We start from the raw sequence: 8,219 nt of genomic DNA, 5'->3' as shown, positions 1-8,219 counted from the left end.
CTTATAAATTAGAGATAGAAAAAGACCTTTTAGAGCATGCAGCCAGTTCCCTGTGGATTGAAGCAGGATTGCTCCATCCCCTGATTTCTCTGGTTAAGTTTTAAATGTCACGCGCCACAGGGCTTTGCTCATTTTGTATTCCTAAACTGACAACACCCCACAATCTGGGGCAGGAATGAGGCAATAGGATGGGAGTGCATTTAATTAACAAATGAATTGGATGCATTTGCAGACTTTACTTGGGCACCAGGCTCCACTGGATGGGGTGAAGACTGCAGTGGAAGCTGTAGACTTTGCAGAGAGAAGCAGGGAAATGTCTTATGGAACAGGGCAGCCACCCCTTCGCTTACAGAGCAGGTGCACAGGTTCCTTCCACACCGAGCAGGTGCCAGTCACCACAACCAGTGCAATAAGGATCGCCTCCTGTGTACACAGCAGGCGCAGACCCCTTGCAGGCACACAGCAGCTGCCTTGTAATGCATGAACCCAGCTGGTGACTATCCCTTTGTATCGTCCCTTGGGTAGACGGTAGGTTCATGACCCCTGATATATACAAGAGATGAGCTGCCCCTTGTCCTGGCAGCAGGTGGGTGAGCTGTTGCTACATGCAAGCGGGGTCTGTGCGGAGTCCCTGAGCAGTGTCTGCCCAGTGTTTTTCTCCAACAGCTCCTCCCCCATACAGCTCTCTCTCCTTCTTATCCCGATCACTCAGTTTTCCTTTTTCTTTTCCCTTCCCTTCCTTGCTCCACTCCCCCTCCCCGCCTCCCGTTTCCCCCTCTCTGCAGAGTCTTCCCACATTAGCCCTGTGCCTGCACTCTTGCTTTAAGGATAGAGTCACTGCCTGCACACACACCACAAACTGCAGCCTCAGGGAATCTTCGGCCAGGAAACGGAGGAGGATTTGCCATGAAGCGATGGCCTCAAATGGTGTCCTGTCCTGGCATGTCACCTCTCCCATTTCACAAGAGCGGAGAAATCGAATCTACCTCCTGCCTTCCCTGCAAGGGGCTCCCTGCCTCCCCCCCACCCAAACGGACACGCAAGATGGAAAAAGGGGTGCGTAGATCTCTCCCATCCCCTGCCCAAAAGGAGCAGCGACAAGGCAGACCTTGCACCAGGCAGCCTGGAAACCTTTCATGCAACCTCCAGCTTGAAGTGGCCAAAAGTTTATATTTAGAATGAGGAGAGAAGAAGCCACGAGCAGGGGGTACTTTTAAGCCATGTTTCTAACTGCTGTGCAGCAGAAGGAAGAAGGAATAGAAGTATAATCTCTTCCCCCGACCCTCCACTTCCCCTGTCATTCTCACAGCCAGGTCTGCAGTCACAAAGGGTCTGCTTCCTATTCAAACCAGTGGGCTTATTCAGTCCATATCACTCTTTTGTACTGCCTGGATTCTCTTTATGGCCATCCTCTGTGGGGGCTTTCTCCCCAGCTCCCGACTTGTTTTCCTAACATGAATAACTGAGTCTGGAGTGACGGTCAGCTGAGTGCAGAAAAACACAACCGCGCCGTCTTTCCCCAGATGGTGCCAGCCCTGGACAAGTGTCCACGGGGGCTTTACTGTTCTAATTCACCCACAGCAGGGGAGCGAGAGCGCTCAGGCTGCACCGTCCCTTAGGCAAAGCGGAGGGGGAGTGCGGTTTGTTAGTTTACACCATTCTGTGCTACTCTAGTGGGGAAAAAAAAATGCAGAGACATTTCACAAGCTCTGAGGCACTGGCTCTCTGCCTGGCAGCCACCCAGGTCTTAATCAGTTACTTACTTTTCGATGGAAAGAGCAATATCCCAAGGAAAGACCTTTTAGGGTCAGATTTTCACTCTCCTTCGACTCCTAGAGTGTGAGAGGCTTTGGCTCAGCTAGTGCCTGTTGGCAGAACAGCTGCTGCTGCTGTCAGATGGTCATGAGTGAAACCTGAGGACCTGAGGGGTTCTTCAGGTAGCATTGGCCTCTCAGCTTTGATATTCGTCCCCTGGGCAGCCAATCAAGTGTCAGGCAGTTCCTGTAACTTTGAAGTCCCATCACACAGGGCACCCCGGGGCCAGCAGAAAAGGGGGAAACTTCACCCCAGCAGCTCCCTGGGCGGCCACAGATCTGCATAACACAGGAAGACTGCTGTCTGAATAACACAGGAAGGGCAAATTCAACCAGCCAGCCACTAAGCACTTCTCAGCCACCAGTGAGTGGGGCAGGATGTGCTGCATGCTGAGGCATCTTCCGATTCACTTTGGCACCTTTTAAGCTGCCACAAAGGAGCAGGGCACATAGAGGCCATCCTTCCTCCATCAGTGTATTCCAGCAGAGAGAGAGATGACATGTAAACAGGAAGGGAAGTGAAAGAAGGCAGTGATTAAACAACTGATGTGCTGGGACCATTGCTTCTCACCAGTAACAGCTCATGAATTACTTCCACTCCACCATCCATCTGCCTTTCACTGCTCTATCTGGTACTTGGACAGTAATCTCCTGGGGCAGGAGCTACCTTTCTCCTCTCTGTTCAGCACCAGGGCATCAGGATCCTGGTCCACCATTGGGTTTTGTAGGCATGACCCACAATAGTAATAGCTGCAGGTTCAGGCTGCGTATAGAGGGCAGCCTGTTCTTTTTGAATCTGGGTTTAGGGCTAGGGCTAAACCGTTCTGTAGGGGTCTCATCTCTCATTCCTCCAGCTGCATGTTCATGCTCAGAGTATTCACATCTTTGCCTGTGAGCATGGGGAAGGAGCAGATCTCACAGCATTTTACAGAGGCGGTCAAGATCACTGTCCCTGCATAACAGATGGGGAAACCGAGGCACAGAAGTGATCCACCCAAGGTTACACAGCAGATTGGTGGCAAAGTCAGGAAAAGAACCCAGATCAACATAACCAACATACCTACAGACTTGGTGACGATAATTTGACTTGCACCATGGCTGAAAGGGACCTAGGGGTAATGATCGACCATCGCATGAATATGAGCCAGCAGTGCGATGCTGCAGCCAGCAGGGCAAACAACACACTGGCATGCATTAACCGTTGTATCTCATGCAAATCTAAGGAAGTGATACTCCCACTGTACTCCACACTGGTGAGACCACAGTTGGAGTACTGCATCCAGTTCTGGGTGCTGCACTTCAACAAGGACGTGGAAAAACTTGGGCGGGGTCCAAAGAAGAGTCATCCATATGATCAGGGACTTGTGAGACAAGCCATACAAGGAGAGGCTGAGGGACTTGGGCCTCTTCAGCCTACACAAGAGAAGGCAGAGAGAGAACTTGGTAATGGCTTACTGCTACATCAGGGGAGTACATCCAGAACTTGGTGAACAGCTGTTCAGTGGCACACCCCTGGGGAAGACCAGGACCAATGGAAACAAACTTCTGGAAGGCTGCTTCAGGCTCAATTCCAGGAAAAACTCCTTCACAGTCAGGGTGTCCAGACTGTGGAATAAACTCCCTCCAGTGGTGGTGCAGTCACTTGCCTTAGAAATCTTTAAAAGGAGACTGGACAGTCACCTCACTGGGGTCATTTGACCCCAATTGTCTTTTTCTGCCTAGTGCAGATGGACTAGACCCGATAATCTACAAGGTCCCTTCTAGCCCCTAACAATCTATGAATCTCCCAAATCCTAAGCTAGTATGCTTTCCCCTAAACCATGCTGCACTGAGGAGAAGCCCTGCCCTTCCCAGTCAGACTCCTGCTAAAACCAGCAGACGGCAAAAATCCACTAATCTTACCACACCAAAAGGAAATCTGGAACCCAGCTAAATATACATGCTCTCCCCGATGGGACAAAATGACTATATCCTAACACTGCAGCTCTGGAAATAGACACAAGGACGCTTGCAATGACAGCCATCAAACACAATCAAGGTGATGCCTGTGTTTGCAGGAGGGCACTTACACCTGCATGTACCAGCACCCCCAGAGCAGCACACCTACTCCATTCACCAGAGCGCGCAGCAGGAGCTTGCACCCTCTGAACCCTGACAGAAACACTGACCCTTCCTTCCACACACACACATGCCTCTAGCCAAACACAGACCTCCAGAAAAAGGACACAAACACCACCTCTATCCCTGGCCAAACTCAAAGGTGCCTTAAATCACATCCCAAGAAGAATCACAAACTGACAGTTCAGATGGAGGTGAGTGCCTAAAGAGAAGCTGCTTTTCCAGAGAGGAGGCATACCAGGGCAGGACCTAAGAGTGTAAATGGAGAGCTGCTGAGCCCGGGGACAAGCTGGATGTAGGACTGGTACACTGAACCTAGGATGACTGCAGAGACACTGAACCCCAGACACACTCAACTCAGCACCCTGAATGAAAAAGCACTTTACTGAAAGAGTGGGAAAACAAGACTTTCCTCCCACAAACCCACAAGAAAATAACATGTCAAGGGGCAGGGGAGACAGCAGTGCAGACTGACCAGCAAGTGGGAGACCAGGCCCAAGCAATAAAACTCTCACATGCTATTTGGGACTCCCACCCTGGGCAGCTGCTTGATGGTTTTGTCTGTCAGAGTCCAGCTCCCCACCCTTGTGTACCCAACAGTTCAATAAGTAACTGAGGGGAGTAGAGTAGGACAGCAGCCCCAGGTGCTGCCTTTGAAGTGGGGTTGGGGCAGGGGGGGAGGAGGCAAAGGCTAGGGAGAGAAATTAAAAAATCCTGAATTGATGCAATCTTTGCAGGCTAGCCTAACCTGGCTAGGCTGAACCAGTTTGTAACTGCCCAGACATCCCCTCTGGACTGAAGAAATTCAGGCACATGCCTGCAGGGGTTCAGGCTAGAAGCCAGGGGGCACTAGAGCAGCCCTCCTGTCCCTTTTATAGTGCTGAGCTGAGGGGTGTGGGGCCAGGCCCTAGCAGGATGCTCTGATTAGGGAGGGGATTCCCCCCACCCCTCCTTGCTGCTCCTGACCAGCGAGGGAACCAGCAGTTACACAGCATTTAGTTACATAGCAGGGAGTTACACAGGGAGCTGATAATAGAGCATTCATCAGCCCATCCAGAAAACAAAAGCCTCTCTCATTAGTTCAAGTTCTTCTTAAAGAACTTTTTCCAAGGAAGGAAGGGAGGGACCAGCTGACCTGTTGATTAGCTCCAAAAAAGCTCTAAGCAGACACTGTCCTGCGTGCCTTACACAGACAAATCTTTGCGTTAACTAGCATACCACATGCTGGCAATGTCCATGTTGTGGGAGAGGGAAGGAGGGAATGCCTGCCTGAGCATTGTGTGCGTGTGTGGGGGGGGGCAAGGGGAAGCCAGGCAGACACTTCTGTACCTGCAGTCTGGGCTGGAGCTCCAGCAGAGAGCCCCACCCAGGGCTGAAAAGCACCTGGGATGCTGGGGGACTCTGGTTTAACTTAAACCAGGAAGGGGTCTGGAACAGACATTGCATAAACCAGTTTGACCCAAATCAGTTAAGTCTGATACTACATTCAAAAAGGTTTATCTCAAACCAGTTTCAGAAGAGAGCTGTGCAAATGCTTGATTCCTCTTCCCCTCTGTCCCCTGTGGTTGCTGAGAAAAGCTGGGAGATCTGAACTATCAGGTAGAAGCAAGTAGGGATTTTTCGATAAATTTTTCCCCAGTTTCAGACATTTTCAAACTGGTTTATGTGCACTGAATGTTTGTTCTGTTACAGGTTTACACCAGATTCTGATCACTTAAACTGGTTTGTCTGTAATGTCTGTCCGTAGCCAAAAAGAGCCACCAATGCAGCTGGTGGTTCACTGGGCTGCCATCACTGGTAGCGCAGCAGACTGCACTGTTCAATGAACTGAAGCTACCCATGGAGTGGAGTGATGCTGTTACACCTCTGCCACCATCACTTGTGTCTTGTCAGTGCAAAGGAGATAATACATCTTAGCTGAGAGGCTAGGACCTTCTGTACCCCTCAGAGTCATGTACACAGACCTGCTGGTAGAGACCCTGTATCCCACACAAGCCGAGTACTGATAGACACTGGTAACTCACTTTCAGAGCCTGTTCCCCTGACATGTGGGGAGTTTTCATTTTAAAAAACAACACTTCAAGGCCAAATTTACTTAAAAATCAATCAATTGCTTTGAAAGGAACAAATCCCAAACCAAAAGAAAATGTGTTGTTTCGTGCCAAACCAGATGTTTTGCTCATACCGCTTTCAGGCTTTCATTCTGAAGCAAAACTTGCTCATGATTTTTGAGTCAGTCACCTTGGGGAGGGAACGGGGAATCAAGCATTTGCACAGCTCTCCTCTGAAAAATAATTAATTGAAAAATCCCCACTTGCTTCTACCTGATAGTTCAGATCTCCCAGCTTTTCTCAGCAACCACAGGGGACAGGAATGCACTTTTCTCAGTGAAAGCTGAGAATCCTGCCCAGTCATTTAACCCCAAGAGCTGGAATCTTCATTAAAGCACTTAATATCACAAGAATCACATTAAAATCCCCTAAGGTGGGAACATTGCATTGATACAGGAAGCACTAGATGGGACAGCGACGGTGGGGCATGAAAGAGGGACAGCAGAAGTTTCCTGCCCAGCACTTGAAGCAAGGAGGATCTCTCAGGGATGGGGAGCACAGGGAAGTGACAAGTTTGTGAAACAGTCCTCTCTGCTAAGTCTAAAATGTTACACTACACAAATCAACTTTCCACACTCAAAGCTTCTGCATTTAGGACTGAGCAATCTGGAGAACTGGTTAAGAGCTCCCTGCCAAGCAAGCAAACCTTTCACAGGAAGAGACCAGATTGCCTAGTGTTCTCTCCAACTAGTGTCTGTCTGTCTATCTGTTTCTCTTCCTGGCTTGCTGCTGATAATCACTTCCAACTCAAGGCCCGACATGCAGGGAGGACTGCTTTCTATTGTAGGATGGTACCTAAACAAATTCTCTATGCTGCATCTCTGGGGCATCATGGGAGAAGTGCCCATACACACACTACATTCACCCGCTCTTGCTCTCACACCTGGCAATGTGGTGATGGATCCTCTAGGGACATCCCCAGCACCACTTTTAGACGCATCAGAAGCTGCGGTCTCAAGAACATCCAGGCGAGAAGACTTCTGGGGGCAGCTTTGTTGCTGCATTTTCAGGTTGGTGTGTGCAAGTGGGGACAGAAGGATGGGACATGGTTAGGACAGAGTCTCCTGGGACACACTGAGGATGGGGTATAGACATACTGTAAAAGCCCCCGTCCTGGATCTGAGCCCTATTGTGTCACACACTGTGCAAACACAGAACCAAAAGCTAGCTGGTTGCTGCTCCAGAAAGCTAGCATTGATGTAGAGGTCTGCCTACTGCAGGGCATTTTCTCACAGCCATGGATGCTTGGGTAACAGTAGCATGATTTTCATGCCCAACCCCAAACAATCTTAACAGCAGCCTTCTAAAGCTTCACAGGCACCCACCCATGATACACTCTTGAACACACATCTTCAGGTCAACCCCATGATCACCCTAAAAGTACATGGGAAAGCAGAAAGAGACACAGCAGCAGATGTCTTTCACCTCAGACCAGCTCCTTTGCCATGTCCTCATACATGAGGAATATACCTATGCCATGTTGACAGGGTTTGTGATTTTATTATCTGTTATACAATGCTCAGCATGTGATGTCATGACAAGCTCAGCAGGTGAGAATAAATTTTTGGATTTCTTGTTTGCGAATACAGGTTTAGGGAAAAACCCAACCAACCAACCAACAAAATATAATGTAGTTTGGCCTCAAACTTCAACCCCCCTCCCCCTTGTCTTCTAATATCACAGTTTTACGTAAGCCTTGTCATCTGATCCGATTCAGAACCATGATTCTGGGCACTTGGAGTTGGCATTACTGCATGTACAGTTCTGTCAATCATTGAGCTGTGTTTTTGTATCTGTTCCTATTCCTACAGGGAGAGAAAGCCGATTGTACATTTTCTCTATACCTTTACCAGTACACAATGAAGCTAGGGCAGATTTGTCCTGAGTTTCACTATACCTGGCACTGGAAGCATGTGATGGATGCTAGATTTGGGTCAGGGCACTGATGTGAGGGCAAAACAGAAGAGATGAGCTTTTTTGCTTCTAGCGCTGAAAGTGGTGGGTTTAGAGTCCGTTCCTCTCCATGTGGCAATGAGTTCCAAATTCTAAGCCCAGGTCAGTAAAGGTTTTAGTCTTCCCCAGTCCCGAGTCTCCCCAATTAGTCAAAAGGTTCATTGTTCTAGGAGAACATAGATTTTTGTGGGTGCTCACGGTTGTGGAAAAGGACGGTCTCTCA

At 49.2% G+C, this 8,219-nt stretch overlaps 1 protein-coding gene across 4 annotated transcripts in view; it reads right to left on the bottom strand.

Moving 5' to 3' along the window:
• The window catches only part of SCN4A (sodium voltage-gated channel alpha subunit 4), a 148,476-nt gene extending 146,582 nt beyond the window's left edge, over positions 1–1,894 (bottom strand). For 3 of the 4 annotated variants that reach the window (XR_003092638.1, XM_006017885.2, XM_025196910.1), the window contains exon 1: positions 1,764–1,894. The gene's annotated coding sequence lies outside the window, so the exon portion shown is untranslated. The remainder of the gene's footprint in view (positions 1–1,763) is intronic. The other variant, XM_025196908.1, reaches the window with a different exon arrangement.
• Between the last annotated feature and the right edge of the window lie 6,325 nt (positions 1,895–8,219).

This window comes from Alligator sinensis, unplaced genomic scaffold, assembly GCF_000455745.1.
Source record: "Alligator sinensis unplaced genomic scaffold, ASM45574v1 scaffold444_1, whole genome shotgun sequence".
In the NCBI taxonomy this organism is placed as follows: Eukaryota; Metazoa; Chordata; order Crocodylia; family Alligatoridae; genus Alligator; species Alligator sinensis.
Note: the sequence above shows the minus strand (reverse complement) of the source record. Positions and strands in the feature narration are given on the sequence as shown.